This window comes from Rattus rattus, chromosome 1 (genome assembly GCF_011064425.1).
Source record: "Rattus rattus isolate New Zealand chromosome 1, Rrattus_CSIRO_v1, whole genome shotgun sequence".
Classification (NCBI taxonomy): Eukaryota; Metazoa; Chordata; class Mammalia; order Rodentia; family Muridae; genus Rattus; species Rattus rattus.
In genome coordinates, this window is record NC_046154.1 from 218,571,770 (window position 1) to 218,589,514 (window position 17,745).

The 17,745-nt window shown below is 35.3% G+C and overlaps 1 protein-coding gene across 1 annotated transcript in view; it reads left to right on the forward strand.

Annotated features, from left to right (window-relative positions):
- Positions 1–17,745, forward strand: part of Emc2 (ER membrane protein complex subunit 2) — an 894,248-nt gene that overhangs the window by 527,891 nt on the left and 348,612 nt on the right. The window lies entirely within an intron of this gene.

Here is a 17,745-nt window from a genome sequence, read left to right on the forward strand (position 1 = left end):
GCCATCTTACTTTTGTCCCAACACCTCTGGCCTAACAAGGACTGCCAGAAAGCACCTAGGCATTTTATTTTGCAAATAAAATGGATTTGCCCAAAAGTTTTTGCTTTGATTGGTTTGTTTGGTTTTGTTGTTGTTGTTTGTTTTTAATAGAAGGAGAGTAAGAATAGAAATTGATGAAATAGAGAATATTTTTGTAACAGCTTTTCAAACTTTGAAAGGGTAATAATCTAGACAAACTCCTGGCAAAACACTCCATTTGGTAAAATATGAAATATGAAACAAACAAGATATAAGTTTTTGAAAAGCTCATATCAGTGGATCAATGGCTCTCTACCAAGGATGATTGATTGATTACAGTCCCCAGAATATGGTTGACAATATCTAGAGATGATTTTTATCATCATAATTCAACAGGCTCTATCTGCACGTAGTGCATAGAAGCCCAGGATACCAGAAACCAAGCAAAAAAAATAATCAATTAAGTTCCTGACAAGTAATAACCAAGTACACAAAGCCAATGTTATTAGTTTTAGACATTAATAATTTAAATTAAAAATAGATTAAAAATGAAATGATCTCATCAATAACCATATGCCTAAGTTATGCATGTACTTAAACAGAAATTTAAATTCCTAGAAAAGATTCATTATAATAGACTCAAGGAAAAATGTCAAAATAATTTACTTAAAATAGTTAAAATACTTGCACAGAAGAATCACTAATTTCATTGTTTTAAAGATAAATACAGGTAAAGTGAAGTGCAGATCAACCCAGTCCACAACAGAAGGAACAGGAAAACTGATCCTTAAGTTATTTTTGCAAAAAGATGACTCAGACAGCCAAGCCAGACAAAGGAAAACAAAGCCATTTCTCTCTGCATCATAATGTTAAATATCGTAAATGAAAGATTATTTCATCATAAAGTGAAAATGCATAATGGAAAATGTTTCTGTATCTGAGAATATATTGTTATTTAGTGTTGCAAACCTATAAATATTAATTTATCACATTTCCATATTAAAAGAGAAAAACCACAGTATGATACTTGTAGAGTCATAAAGAACAATTTGTAAAAACCAAACACGAATTCAACAGAAAACACATAAGAAAATACAATAATAAAACAGAAAAAAAATACAAAATAGGTAAAGACTATCATTACCATGGTTTCTAATAACAGGTTTGCTGGATAAATTAAAAACTTAAAGGAAAAAGCCCTAAGGTTATAAAGATTGAAAGAGTACAATATAATTTTCAGTAGATAGTTTCTTAAATGAGGAACTAAGAAGAAAAGTTAGAATAATAAGTGAAGTTATTGACATGAAAGTTACTCTGGTTCACAAAGAATAGTTCAAATATAAATTAAAATGAGGCTTTGCTTAAAGAGCAACAATGAAAATCTAATATATATAATGGAGCTATAAAAATTATATGGAAACCATTTTTGGACTTATGCTCCTTATTGAATGATATTTAAGGGGAATTCAATAGTTATGCATATTCATGAAATAAAATTTTATTTTAAAATTGACATGAAGGATCAAGAAAGTAAAATATCATGACATTGTCAAATATCCAGGCTCATTTTGCAGCCATAGCAATTATATCTTGATGCAGACACAGAAAAATTGGCCATTGATACATAAAATGTAGAAACATACAAATGTTTTTATATATACGCCAAAGTTTAAATGTCAAATGATTTAGGGAAAAGGACTACTTAGAAAATGAAGTGCAGATAAACTTATTAACAAGGAAGCAGATGCTAAATTCCCTCTTTACACTGTGCCCTCCAACCAATCTGATTGTTACAACATAGGGCGTCTTTGGCTTTATCATATAGGGAACATATACAGAGAGTCTATGATGCACAAGTTCTTTAGGCATATGCTTGAGAGAAACACCTGAATATATGCACCATGACATCTGTACAAACATGTTCATAGTAGCTCTGTTTGAGAACAGCAGAAATCTCTATACAATGAAATTGAAAGATGAATCAGGAAATAATTTGTGGCACTACAGTAAAAATCAGTCATACACCACTACCAAATATATTTATACATCTCATATGGATAATTCCACAATATTATTCTATGTGCAATTATAAGAATATTAATCATAAAATTTCAAAATTTATGTATGATATCTTCTTTTCCTAATGTTCAAAAAAATTAAAAAATGTTTACTACAGTTGATGATTGAGAAAATGATAACATCACATTTGTGATTGCGCTTGTTTAATATGGTAGAGAGGAAAAGGAATGAGTCGATGTCAGCTCTCAAATTCCAGTGTTTGTATTTCTGATGGTGGTTTTATAGGTGTTTATCCTAGAGAGATGATTAGAAAATGCCATCGCACTCAGCAATAATGAGAATGGAGTCATAAATTTAAAACCACAATAAATCCAGATCTAAACTCCAATAAAATATAATCATTTAAGAGAGTTACTGCCACCAAATCATTGCTATAAGAGGAGGGTGCTAAGGTACACAAAGGCCTAGAACTTAGAAGTGAGTCACATAGCCAAGATTCTCTTCAATTGAAAATAGATTTTTTTCATACAACATACTCTGACAATAGTTTTCCAATTCCTCCAAGGTCCTCCTCACCAACCCAACTGCACACCCTGTTATGCTTTCTCTTGTTAGAAAACAGACGACTCATAAGCAAACAAACAAGATTAAAAAAATAAACACACCTGAATAAAGCAGAACAACAAATAAGAACCAAAGAAAGAGAAGCACACATACAGAGAGAGAGAGAGAGAGAGAGAGAGAGAGAAATATGCACATACAAACATGCACACTGACACACAGAGATCCACAGACACAAATATAGAGACACGGAGATATACACATAGACACATACAGAGGTATACACATAGACACACACAGACACACATAGACACACACAGAGAGAAACACACATATACAAATATACACACTGACACACGGAGACACAAACGTACAGACACACAGAGACACAATAGACAGACAGACAGACAGACAGACACACACACACACACACACACATACACACATTGGCACACACAGAAATTCTGTAATGACAGAGGATTGGCTACCTAAATATACAAGCAAAACACTTAAAAAATTTTTTAAAAAAGTACCGTGAGACAAAAACCCCCCACAAGTGCGTGCACACACACACACACACACCCACACACACACACACACACACACACACACACACATTGAAATCATTTTGTGTTTGACATCGACTGTTGGGCATGAGCTTCTCCTTAAATGCTCTCTACACCCAGTGAGATTTTGTTGGAGAGAACTTCTCTTTCTTTGTGAGCACTTATCAGTTGGAGATTGCTTTTACTTAGAGATGACCCCTTATATCTGCTTCCCTTCTCAGCATGGGAACCACATCTGTCTCAGTTCTGGGCAAGTCCTGTGTATGCTGCCATAACCTCTGTGAGTTCATATCTCCTGTTACGCCTAGAAGGCCTTGTTTTCTCCATGTCTTTCATCCATATTGGCTCTTAAAATCAACTCAGTTCTGTAGATTCTCTGAGCCCTGCAGGGAGGGATTTGATGGAAACATTTCATTTTGGACTGAGTAGATCTCTCACTCTCCACATTTTGTCCACTTGTAGGCTTCTGTATTTGTTCTCGTCTTCTGCAGGAGAGGCTCCTCTAATGATGGGCATGCAAGAACATGGGTTTATAAGCGCACCAAAATGTCGCTAAGAGTAATTTCATTGCTTTCTTACTGTTTGCCCTCATCTTCCCCTCATTTCTTCATTCTATACATTTCTTGCACATAAACTTCTTATGCTACTCTTCCTTTTTTATGAAATGCTATCATGAAAAATTGATGGCATACCTTTTATCATCACTGTGACCTGTCAAAAAATTCAAAGGGAGGGATTCATTCATAGCTTCAGGAGCTTCCAATTTTCCTGGCTGGCCTTGTTGTCTCTATGCTCAGGTTGAGACAGAACAAAATGTTGAAAGTACGTGAAAAAAGAGGTTGGTCACCTCTTGGTAGGTAAGAAGCAGAGTGAGCAGTAGAGGGAGAGACAAGAAAAGTATATCCCCAAAGGACACGTCACCAGTAAATCACTTCCTAGAACCAGTCCTCTCTTCTGTTCAACACTTCACAGTCATCTATTCACATTTTAACTCGTCCATGATTATCACTTCATTAAATAAGGACCCTCATCAGCTAACAGATTTTTTTTTTAAAGACACTATTACAAACACACTGAGGTTCACTTTTTTAATCTCTTGATATAACCAGGTTGGCAATCAAGATGAAGTATCATCATAGCCCAGCAAATAAAGGCAATGCCTTTCCCGGGCTTTATCCTTGTGCTGCCTAGTACTTCTATTTTAAGGAATAAATTGGTCTACCTACAGCACTGTCATGTGGACTACAGACCTAAAACCTATAGTCCAGTAGCTAGGTAAAGAACACAAAAGACAACAAATGACTGTGATCTGGACTTTATTAGTGTTCTGTCAAACTTTAATATCACTGTTATGCATGTGTTGTAAAGAAAATGATAAATATGATAGACATTATAATTGAATAAATACAAAATGGAAAGATGGACAGGCAAAGGCAAATTGGTAGTGATCTACTTTGACACTCTGGTATTCCTTACTCATTTCTATGGTTAAAAATACCAGTGTTAATTCCGAAAAATAATATTTAAAAATTTTGCAGTGATGAATTGAAACCAGGGCCCCATGCATGTAAGTGATATACTACTGAACTCCATGCCAAAACATTTATACACAGGAACACACACACACACACACACACACACACACACACACACACACACCATTGCTCTTTTAGCAATCTGTCCTTATTCAGTTACAGCCTTCTTAGATGATTCACTGAGGGCACTGTGAACACACAGGTGACACGAATTATGCAAACAGAATCTGACTACTAGTAATTAAGGTTGCTAAAATAAAAATTAAGACATGCTTACACTAAGAACTATTAGTTCTTTATCTAAGGTTCAGATTTAAGTGTGCTCTCTATATTTTCATTTGCTAGCCCCACTAGCAATTACAGTCAGAGCTACTTGTCACAAGCAGAAGCTGTTGGCATCCAGCTACTCATCTGCTGCTCGGTAAAGATGTAGACACGCATTTTTATCTCCAAAATTCCCTAAAACTGTCAAGCCAATAGGTTCATTACTGCCATTAGCTATTTCTTTTTCTCTCTCCCTCCCTCCCTCCCCGGCCATGTGTGTGATTTTCTCTCTTTGTTCTCCCTTCCAGGTAGTATTTTGCTATTTTGTATAGTTTTGGCAACCAACACTGGTAGAAGTTGCATTCAAAGACACAATAAATAGCCTCACAATGAAATCAGATTTTCTTCTAACCACACACACACACACACACACACACACACACACACACACACAACACACACACACAGACACAACACACATACACACACACAGAGAGAGAGAGAGAGAGAGAGAGAGAGAGAGAGAGAGAGAGAGAGAGAGATTCTCCAGAATGTTGAATCTTGTAAAATAAAACCGTAATTCCAGATAACACCATTTGGTTGTTTTGGAATATTTTTCTGCTTAGAGCACACATCACACTTTCATTTATTTTATCTGCCAGGCTCTGAAGGAATTTGAATGAATGAGCCATGGTAAATATAGGACTTTTCTGTTCCCTGGAGTTTGTTGCCTGCCCAACACAACTCAATTTAGTGTAGCATAATGCATCATCTTAATACAATATAAATTTTGCTAAGAAGATAGAAACAAGATATGGGCCACACTATCAAAGAACTTTGCAGTCTAATAAAGGGAAGAGGCATGTCAAAGGAAAATATTGTAGCTAGTATGTTGAAACCAAGCACAATACAGTGGGTACTCTTAGTTGTCATCTTGACTACATCTGGAATTAACTAAAACAATAAGCAACCAGGTATACACCTAGTACTGGGTGTACCAGTTAGGTATTTTTTTGAATTAAGTCATTTATACTGGGTCAATCCATCTCTAATCTAGATTTTTAAGATAGAAAAATTCACCACTAATCTTGGCCATACTTTCTGTGGGTAGCCTATATAAAGGACATTGAAGAAGGAAGCTTTTGCACTTTGATTGCTCTCTCCTACCTTGCCAGCAAGTCCTTTCCTTCCCTGGCAAGAGAGTCTTCTTGTTTGGGATTCCAGCATATACTGAAGACCAGCTGAGACCTCTAGCCTCAAGGACTGAACAACTACTGGATTTTAGAACTTTCCATTGGGAGAAAGCCATTGTTGAACTAGCTGTGCCACAATTTGAAATCTCTCTCCCTCCCTCCCTCTCCCTCTCCTCTCCCTCTCCCTCTCCCTCTCCCTCTCCTCTCCTCCCCTCCCCTCCCCTCTCTCCCTCTCCCTCTCCCTCTCCCTTTCCCTCTCCCTCCCCCTCTAATATTCTCCTGTGTGTGTGTGTGTGTGTGTGTGTGTGTGTGTGTGTGTGTGTGTGATGAAGCATAGTCCCTAGTATCTACAAGACTCTGGGTCCATCTGAGGAATCTCGCAATAATTAAATAAATATATATAAAATTATAAATGTATTGTACATACATATAAATATACACATACATATTCATACATTCTCATTCTATCATTTGTGTTCCTCTAATGAACCATGGGACCATTAGTATTTCATTCATTCAATATAGGATCTCAGGGCCTACTTCTGTAGAAGATAATGCTTTACTTTGAATTATTATAAAAATACTTCCATAGACAAATATGGTGGACAACTGCAAAAAGACATAAAAAACTAGGTAAGTTGTGAATAAGAATATGTTTTTTTTTTAGTAGCAGTCCCAACATTTCCAAGAGCAAGTCTGTTTTCTCTCTGATGCTCTGTGATGCCTGTTGACTAGTTTTCAGCTCTGATGTCCATCTGAACTGCTTGCATATGGCCTTTCTTAGCCTTTACCTCTTCCAGGCTGTGCTTACTGGTGCCACCATGTATCTTTGTTGTAGTCATCACCCATAGAAGAGTGAGCCTTCCGCTTAAGGTAAAGCCATTGCAGTGTCATATCTAGGCCAATGCCTTTTAGATGATGAATACCAACAGTACATCAAATGCCACTAAGCTTTAACCCTCACTTTCCCCTTGAAATCAGATGAGAGAGGTTTGAATCACCTCTACCAACAACAGATCCCTGCAAGAATACTACATATGTATAGCATCAAATGTCATGATCAAAAAGATATTACCATAGATCTGTTCTATTTTTAATTCTAAAATCATCCATGTTGATGAATTTTCTTTCAAAAGTATCAGAAAGAAGGTTATTTTTCTTGATCCATGTTATATCTAGAGTGCTGAGAAAGCATTTGGCATAGAGTTGTGGCTACAAAAATACTTAGGGTAGCGAAATGATGCATGGGCTCTGATATGTGACAATGTGTTTTTATACATTGACTTGCATCACTTTCACATACGTACTTAAATAATTTTGAGATGCTATGGATGGACCCAGAGTCTTACAAATGCTAGGGCCTGTGCTCCATCATTGAGCTGCAGTCCCATCCTAGGTTGCCTCGAATTAAGATCCTTCTGCCTAACACTCCAAATAAAGAACTAATTGTGACCACCAGAATCTGTCAAAACAAACAAACAAAAAACATTAATTACAGAAAAATATTTCTTCTATGACTATAGATAGGTTATAGACCATAAGGAAGAATCTATTACTGTTATTTTGCTAACATAGAATTAAACTGACTCTAGTGACTTATCATTATACTTATAGACCAACATATCCCTAAGCACTTTTAACTTAGAAGTATCCATTTGTAGAGACCAACAATTGCTCGAAGTGTAGAAAATATGAGACTTCAGAATGATCAGTCCTAAATGGAACACATATATGGCATCCCCTCTTCAGAGATCAGCATGTAAGAGGGGGGCAGAAAGAATGGCGGAGCCAGAGACTGTGGATGACTACTAGAAATGCTGTCTTATGGACACAGGAGGGCTGCTGCATGTGTAAGCTCACAGTGGTTGTGACAGCATCCAAAGACCTGTGTAAGCCCAACCCCAACCAATTTACAGAATGGAGATGGGAGTTAGACACAAAAGTCTACTCCTTGCCATGGAGCTATTGACAATGTTTAGCTGCTGGGAGAGCGAGAGATTGTTTCTCTAAGAATGTTGTTGTAACAACCATGCTCCAGTGGAAGAATATAAGGCCAAAAATTTTGGGCAACACAAGTTGGTCTTCATGGAGAAAATAGAAGCACATAGAGTTGAATAAAGAAGGAAAGGGGCTGGCACTCGTAAGAAGTAAATATAGTTAAAACTATTTTTGCATCCTTAATAAAGGAGTATTCATGTGAGGAGATCGGGGAAATACAAATTAAAACTACCTTGAGATTTCATCTTACAACAGTCAAAGTGACTCGGATTAAGAAAACAGTAAGGAACACTGATGACGATGTGGAGAAAGAGAGAACCTGGTTGGTAAGAGTGCAAACTGGCACAGCCACCTTGGAAATCAGTACAGAGGTGTCTTCCATCCTCAAAATGTTTTTTTAACCAGCAAGAATCTCAACCTTCTTCCCTCTAAAATATTACACTGCACATTGGATTTTGTTTATAATATTAATAAAAGATGTTGAACTTACAGAATATCCAAAATAAATCAAGGAGAATTGATATTTAGATTAGAGGCTTGCTTTGAAAGCAGTAGATTGTCTTATATATAATGTAAAGAGCTAAGCAATGGATAGAGTAAAATCCTCATCTTTCAATGCTAAGATTTATAAAATGGTAACCCAGGCTTGATTTTGTGTTATTTATCTGTTATTTCAGAAGAGAACAAAATAGGCGTATTAGGACCTTTATGGAAATTACCTATTCGCTTGCTTCTCAAATTCCTATCTATATGCAGTCTTGTTCCAGAAAGGAGTGAATGTGTTTGCAGCATTACCCAAAGCACATAGAAAGCATGAATAAATGCAATACAAAAGCAGGAAAGGGATATACAAATGAAAATGGGAATGATGCTAAAATGCAAATCATAACTACTAGAGGAATACTAGAACCATGCCAGAGCTTGACTCCAAGGTTCTTTACCAGGTTCACTAGCAGGGTTAAACTGCATCAGAGTTTCTAAATACATCACCCATTACACAGAAACAGCAGTTTTTCAGGACAAGTACATTCATTTACCTCACTAAGATCAGATAGGATATATTCAGTATTCAGTAATGTTCTCATAGCACACCTCATTACAGGCTGATGGTTCCAGCCGAGTGCAAGGTCATAAAAGCAATTCTACGAGAAAGAAGTACTTCCTGATGACTGGCCGCTTTGTGTTTATTTGTCATAATCCACATTAATAGTAACGAATTCCACCAGACACTGGCTGAAATGATCCTTTATGTGGAAGATTTTGACTAATCTTAGTTTCTAAATTATTTCATTTTAATATTCAAAGTGTTTTTAAATGTCAATTATAAAATATTAGAGCATTTGCTAACAGCATCAAACTTAACTCCTATGACAGTTGTTCTGTCGTGTGTCGCATAAAGGAAATTAGAATGGGTACCATTTAAAAACTCAGAAATATTCCAACATCTCCTTTCTGATGATATGGTCTGTGGAGTTCTCACTGCTATGTTTAAAAGACTAGCTGTTTAACTATTTATGACAAAGAAACATAAAGGTCATATCATTTTACAAATACCAGTGATTTTTATTATTATTATTTACTTAGAGAATAGTGTTCAGTCTTACTTTTAAAAATTTATTTTTTCACTTTGTACAAATAAGGTTAATAAAATAACTTACTTTTTAAGCCAACCATTAGGAGGAGTGGGGAACGTTTAAAATTTAACCAGCCTTTGTACAATAGTCCTAAGATAGGCATGTCTCTAAAGGCTTCACACATATATATCACAAAAGCATCCTAAAACAATAACATTTGTGTGAGCAATATTGTTCCTATTTTTCAAGATAAATAACTGTTGCTGCACTCAGAATTTTTCTAGTAAAGACCAAAAAGACTTTGTGAGCCATTCAAAGTCTATCACAACCGCTCAGCTCAGCTGCTGCAATATGAAAGCTGCCGTGGGCGATGTGTAAGCTAATGAATGTGGTTGTGTTTCAGTAACTCTGTATTCAAAAAGCAGATGGCATGTCCGCAGGCCACAGTTTGCTTACCTCTGAATGTCATTCATAACCCGCTCATTCTCGTTCGTGCAAGAATAAGGGAACCTGGACTCAAGTTCAGATTTTTCAGCTTTGAAGATGAATATTCTTTCTATTCTCCCATGGCTTTCTTAGTATTGATGTTCTACTTTAAAACAACCGTTATTTCTGAGTTACACTGAACTAGGTGCTTTCAAGTTTAGCCAAAACCATAATGGACATTCTGTAATTCATTCAACGGATAATTTTATAAAGGTTTTACTTACATAACACAAAATGCTTTTAGTTTAAAGGTAGCTTTTCCCATTTAACTGAACAAACAAACAAATTAATCAATATGTTTGCTCAGTCAAATGAGATTGGTGAGGAGTTTGCATACCAATGGGAACTGTGCTTATATTTAGAAAACCAAAGTGAATAATCCACTAATTTAAGAAGATGATAGCCAAGCCCCATTGTAGCTTACACAATGGGACTCCCTGAAGTATGTGCCTTAACAAAGACATGCACATAGTGATGCACTTGGGAGGGAGAGGTAAGTGAGTCTCTGAGTTTGAAGCCAGCCTGGTCTACAAAGTGAATTCTAGGACAGCCAAGGCTCCTCCCAGAAAAATACTATCTTGGAAAAGCAAAATTAAGCCTTTTCCTGAACATTCCTAATAAGGCATAAGAATAAAAACAACTAAACATTGCTTGAGCAAAGCCTAGAACCATTTGAATGCTAGATCTAAATGTAATTCTGAAAACATAAATTTTAAGAATGCCTAGCACTTAATAAAAATTACCAAGCAGGAAAACCAAATTAAACAACAGAAGAAAACCACTAAGGAGAAATAGACGCTATAATAGGACAATATGGTAGTCACTGGAAAAGATGTTGAAGCAGCTACTATGAAAATACCCTATACGTTTAGGTAGAAGAGGAAAATGTGTGCTGACTACAGAGAACAGATGAAGAAACTAACATAATGAAATACAAAAAAATACACCTAGATGCAACTTGAATTTTAAAAAATAAATGCATCAGTAGGATTAAGGAAAGAGAAGAAGCTACCAGCACAGAAACATCATATAAATTACCCAAGATGATGTAGCATCATAGCAGCCGATAGGCCTGTATCAACTCTCATATTAAAACCCCAGAAAAGGGAGGGGGAAAAGATGGGATAGGCAAAGCTTTTTTAAAAAATATACCAAAAATATCTCATAGATTTGATACAAATTACAAGCATATACTTTCAAAAAGTGACCAATATGAAGAGATATTTAAAAACAACTAATAAAAAAAATCATGCAGAAATACATAACTGTGTTAAAACAGCATATCAAGGGAGTGAAACCCTGGAATTGGTAGGCATTTAATTAACTATGAAAGACATCTTTACTAATTTCTATAACAAATTTACCAAATAAATGGAAGACGAAAGACAAGCTTACCACTTTACAGTTCGTACAATAATATGAACTGGAATGATACTACTTAAAGGGAAAGGTTTACCAGTGGAAAGGAGTTTATTATAAGCCCTGGATGACTATTTTAAAAATTCATAGTTTATAAGTCAACATTAAAAGTAAATTAATGTAAAACAAAAGCACTAATTAATTTAAAGGAAGGTTAAGGAAGTTATCAAATATGGCATAGAAGTATGAGGAAACTCAAAATAAACATCAAAGTTATTCTTTCAAAGCAACCATGTCAGTATTTTCATTAATTGTAAATGGTTTAAGCCTTCTCCGAACTGCAGAGATTATTAAATTAGATTTAAAACAAGATGCAGCTATCTTAACCCACAAGACACTGACTCTAGTGGTGACACACACAGCTCATCATTAGAGTGCTTGTCTGTCATGTAACCGACAATGGATTTAATCCTGAGTATTCTTCAAAAGGGAAAAAAAAGAAAAGATGTAGATTTTAAATATCAAGATATGCATAAAATTAACAGTAAAAATGTCATACCATGAAAATGTATTTTTCTAAAAATGAAATTCTTGTGTAGGGTTGAGACCTCATGAGCTTTTTTACATCCAAATTACCATGATATTATAGACAGCATGTACACTTATGTATATGTATATGCATAGCTGTATGTAACAATGATTAATAGAAAAAGAGACAATGAATTTGAAAGAAAACAAGTGGTATATGGGAAGATTAGAGGAACAAAAGAGTAGGGAAATGATATAATTGTGTTATAATCTCAAAAATAAAAAGCTTAAATTAAAATATTATTTTATGACAAAGTATACTGCGGAATAATAAATATTGTGACATATACAAGGCACAGTCAAAAGTCTTACTTCTAGGTGAAAGCACAACTGAAATTTGAGGGCATTCCACCAAATGCATACTTGAAAAATTTAGAGCACTGAACACTTTTTCAACAATAAACAGCATTGCAGAAACATTCATTTAGCCAGATTTAAGTGGCACATAATGTGTATATTAAAATATCACGTCACCACATTAACATAAATACTGAGTTTTACTAAAACATATTTTGAATACTATACTTACATAACTTCAATCCCTCCTTCTTCCAACTCTTACTATGTCCTTCTAACTCCCTCTCAAATTCACGATCTCTTGCTCTATAATTATTATTGGTACATACATACGTACATACACACACACACACACACACACACACACACACACACTGCATACTCATTACTTTATAAATCCATTCAGTCTTGTTTTTGTATACACGTGTTGCTTGAGAGCCATCCATACCTGTGAGTATAAGGATAAATATTTAGAATACATTTAGCAATTACATTGGTTTGGAAAAGTGGAAGTAGTGGTCCATGACATCTCCAGTCACTAGTACTTAGTTAGGTTTACAATACTGCCCTCCTATTAACTAGGCCTTAAGTCCAATAAGGCAACTATTAGTTATCCCTAATATATAAGTGTGACTATTGCACCATTGCAGGTATCTTGCCAAACTGATCATGTTATGGTTCATAGTCTTTGTGACTGAATACAAATACGGATTGATTTTTGTCCTTTGGTGGCCTGTATACTACCTTCCAATAATATGAAACCTAGTCCTCAGGGAGGAGGCTTCCAGCCTTCAAGTCTTATGTCAAAAGAGCACGGTGTCTTCAAGTTCTGGGAGGCAAGCAAGGGTAATGCAAACAGCATATATTGTTTGCAGAGTCATCCCACAACATGTAAAAAAGAGGTTCCCTGTGCCTGCTACTGTTGATTTTGTTGCATAGACCATTAATCTTGGGGAACATAACCACTTCATAATTTCTTTAATATACGTATGTAAACACATATATGTTATATATGTATTTTAAGTAAGCCAATAAAATATTTTTTCTTATGTTTTTTAAAATATATCCTTAGTGTTATCTTTTCTTCTTCCTGTTCCCTCTATATTATCTTCCCTTCTCCCCTTATAGCTAAAGAGAAATGTTTTGAAGATAACAGTAGAAACTGTTAATTTAAGAAAAATGGTAATAGTAAGAGAAATGTAAACATACAAATCAATTGTGTAAAGCAAGAGTCAACATCTATCACAATGGTCATGAAAAAAGGAAAAGAAATTAAAAATACCTTGATTATAATTCTTCATACATAACTCTTTTCTTCTAGCCAAATCTTAGCATTATACAACAGGGAAAAGCCACAGTTTGAGGCATTTTATAGTTTTACATAGTAAAACTTCTTTACTTTAAACCTACCTAGTACAAGCTACCACACATAGAGACTGCCCAATGAGTGGGTTGTTTTTCCATGGTCTTCAGGGTAGTACAGAATCCAGTCATTACCATTCTCCTGTGTTACTTTGACATGGGATTTTTTTTTATATTTTGGGTGCCCAATTGATGGTAGAATATACTTTGATGGATCAACTCTACATCTGTATTTATTTATTTATTTATTACTAGACCTTGACCACTAGACTTCTACCCCTTTCCTCTCTATTGATAGGATGTATTATATGTAGTCATATACTTTGTATTAATATATTAGGAATCTATAGAGCTGTTTTGTACTTTTTATACTGTTGGATACTTATAATCAAAACTTTAGGATATTTAATCAATTTAGTCTTATTAAAAATTAATAAAAATTTTAAAAAAGGAATATACAGCATTCATTATTCTATATAATTAGTATTATTAGTAATTAATATAAAAAGAAGAAAGGTATATTAGGAGCCAATATTTACAAAGTATTTCCCCATGAAATATATAATATATATTATATATAATACATATGATTTTCTTTTCAAGTAGAAAGTAAGACCATATCTTTTATTTAAAATGACTTCAAATATTTTAATAGGTACTTCAAAAAAGGAATGACACATTAGAACATTAAGATGTTAAAATTATCATTAGTCATTCAGTTAGCAGGTATCTACACAAAATGCTACTTGGAACGGCCACAACTAATGGTTGATAGTGCCTTATAGTGTCAGAATGCACAACTAAAATTCTAACATAACAATGATAGAAAGAGGAAATAATACTCCCATTTTAGAAAAGTCTAGCATGTACCTGCTCTTTGACCTGAATTCTAGGTGATTTTCAAAAAAGAAAATATAAGACATATAAGTCAACCAACACTCATATTTGAATACTTATACGAGCTTTAAAGGCCCAAACCAGAAACAATCATCAGATAGTAAATAGATATCAACACACTGTAAGAGACAAGCTAGTGTCTACATGTGCCTGGATTTGCCTCACGAGTATTGTGCTAAGTAAAAGAAGCTAAATAAGAATGTGCACATTTGTGGATATTGGAGTAAAGAAAGATAAAGAAGGAATGGTATAATACTATTTTGAACAAAGTAATGTGCCTGAGAGATTACATTTATATGAAGGAGCAGAATAGGGAAGATGTAGTTATCAACAGTGAATGAGGGATTGCCAGCTGCTGAGATTTGTTGGGGGAAAACTTATAGTAAGCAGATAGAGACATTAGGATGGTAGAAATGTTCTGTTTTACATGTGGCCATCACACAAACATGTCAGCTACTAAGATGTCTTCTTATAATGAATTGTTTCATTGTATATATTTTACCTCAAAAGGCAAAGCCACAAGAAAGAAATCTGGCCTTCCAATCATTTACCCAAGAGTGGACTTGACTTATTCAGAAGATTTTTGGTCTCTTGTCTAGCAGAAGTCCAGTGTTCTAATGTGAGAGGTCTGATCTAAGAAGACTCTAATCTGAAAGATAGTTGAAGTAGTGGGAAAAGGTCATCTTCCCTATATATTAAACAGCACAGCAAATACAGTGACACCAAGGAATGATAAACTTCTGTCTTAATCTTTTATAGTTATCTCAGAAGAAATAAAATTATTTTTTGTTTTTGTTTTTGTTTTTTCTGGTTTTGCTAACTCAAGAACATAGAAAGTCAGAGTCAGATACTTTATATTTACATGGCTCCAACATATTTTAGAAATGGATAAGGGGTTCCTTTCAATACCTCACTGTTTTCAGTGCAGAGTATTAGGCTTGGTTACCACATTTCATACACAAACGCACTATTATAAATCAGGAGCATTAAAGAGTCATAAGCGAAAAGTAGGCAGCATGGTATACTGGAGCGGCCAAATGGTAAGATTAGTTACAGCGGTTTCCCTAGAAGTTACTTAATTCTTAATAGGTTGATAATTTGATAAGCAAACTAGATGGGTATAGTTTTAAACGATGTAAGCACACTGTTAAATTGGCTACAGGTTAGATGAAAAATCTTAATTGTAAAAGCAGGCTTCAAATAGCATTTCTCAGAAAACCATACCCACACGTCAGTCCATCTTTCAGATGTTTAGCAGAGTAGTCATTGAAAAACTCGGGTCACTGCAGAATAACTCACAACCACCAAACATTTCCAAGAATGCTTCACTTTCCTTACAGTTATGCAGAAGCCTTTTTCCTTTAAGTATGGTTTTTGATGACCAGTTTTTTGCTTTCCTGATAGGCATGTCCCCCTATTACAACATCCTTTCTTGGATCCCATTCCATCACATTTGTAGTTCTTTAAACATGCCATGATGTTTTATGCATACACTCTGAGCAACAGATTGTTACCTTTTCTTATAATGTCCTTTTAAGTTTCTACTTAAATGTCAACTCCTTTATGAAATCTGCTCAGCCCAGCACAGTTAAATCTCTTGGCTATAGCTTTTTGTACATTAATACCTATCACAAGTGATTATAATTTTTCGTATGTATACTTTAATTTATTTATTGTATTAAATTTGGTTCTTAGAACAAATTGAATTACCATTACTAATAAGGGAAAGAAAATTCCAGGGCTTCTGAAAAGAAATAGAAAATTTAAAAAAAAAAAAAAAACATATTTGAAAGCTTACAGCTGACAAGAATTGTGTACCTCTAATATGGGAGGTAGATATTTTCAGTCTTGTTTCTTTTTTTTTAATTAATCATTCCATTCATTTACAACTCAAATGATATCTCACTTCCTGGTTATCGCCTCCACCAACACCCCCATCCCTTGATATCCCACTTCCTGGTTACCCCTCCACCAATGCACTATCCCACATCCTCGTTCCCCCTCCCCTTTGCCTGTATGAGAGTGCTCGCCCATCCACTCACACTGTATTGCCCCACCACTCCCACTCCATCACCCCCTGTGCTGGGGCATCAAGCCTCCTCGAGACCAAGGGCCTCCCCTCCTGTTGCTGTCAGGCAAGGCCATCCTATGCTAGGTATGTATCTGGAGCCTCCAGGTACACTCTCCTTGGTTGGTGGTCTAGACTCTGGGAGAACCGGGTGGTCAGGCCAGTCTATGTTGTTCTTCTAATGTTTCAATGAGGAAACTGATAGTTGGTGTTGGCAATAAATATCAGTAGGGTCACTTAGCTTTTGATAATAGGAGCTTCACTCATATCCAATAGCATCTTCTCCTAATTTCACTTTATTTCTAGTTGCAAAAACATGGTTTGTTGACAATAAGCTGGTATGAGCAGAGAAATTTTCCTTTCAACTTTCCTTCCTAATCATACCACGAATTACTCTTTATCAAACACTAATGTTATTAGTTTCTTTCCAAGTTTGGTTGTACGGTGCAGACATTGTACACCTGACCCTATTCACACAACAATCCATGTCAAAGGCTCCTCTGTACATGTCCAACATATTGCATTCACAATCATGTCCAATGCCTGTTCTGCTTCATTTATCAGTTAAATGTGTTCCATTTCTTAGTTCTCGTTCAAGTGCTAAGGAAAAAAGCATTAATAGAAACTCTGGTAGAGTCTGGTAGGGATCAGGGTTGAAGGGAAAAGCACATTAAAGTGCAAGCCAAATGTCTTCACATTCTTACACTAGTTCACCTGAGACACAGGTGAGCGTCTGGTTTTTTACTTCTCTACTCTGCACTAGATTATCATTCCATTGCCAGTGAGCTCAGAGTTCTCGTTCTTTACAAGCTGTGGCTGCCAATGAAGGTGATCCTGTTTTTATTAGGGGAAAACAGTGCAGGCTCAAAGTTAGGCATTAGTTACAAACCTATGTAAACAGAAAATTGTCAATGACTACTGCATACATTTTCACATTTAATGTCAGCTATCAATCTAATG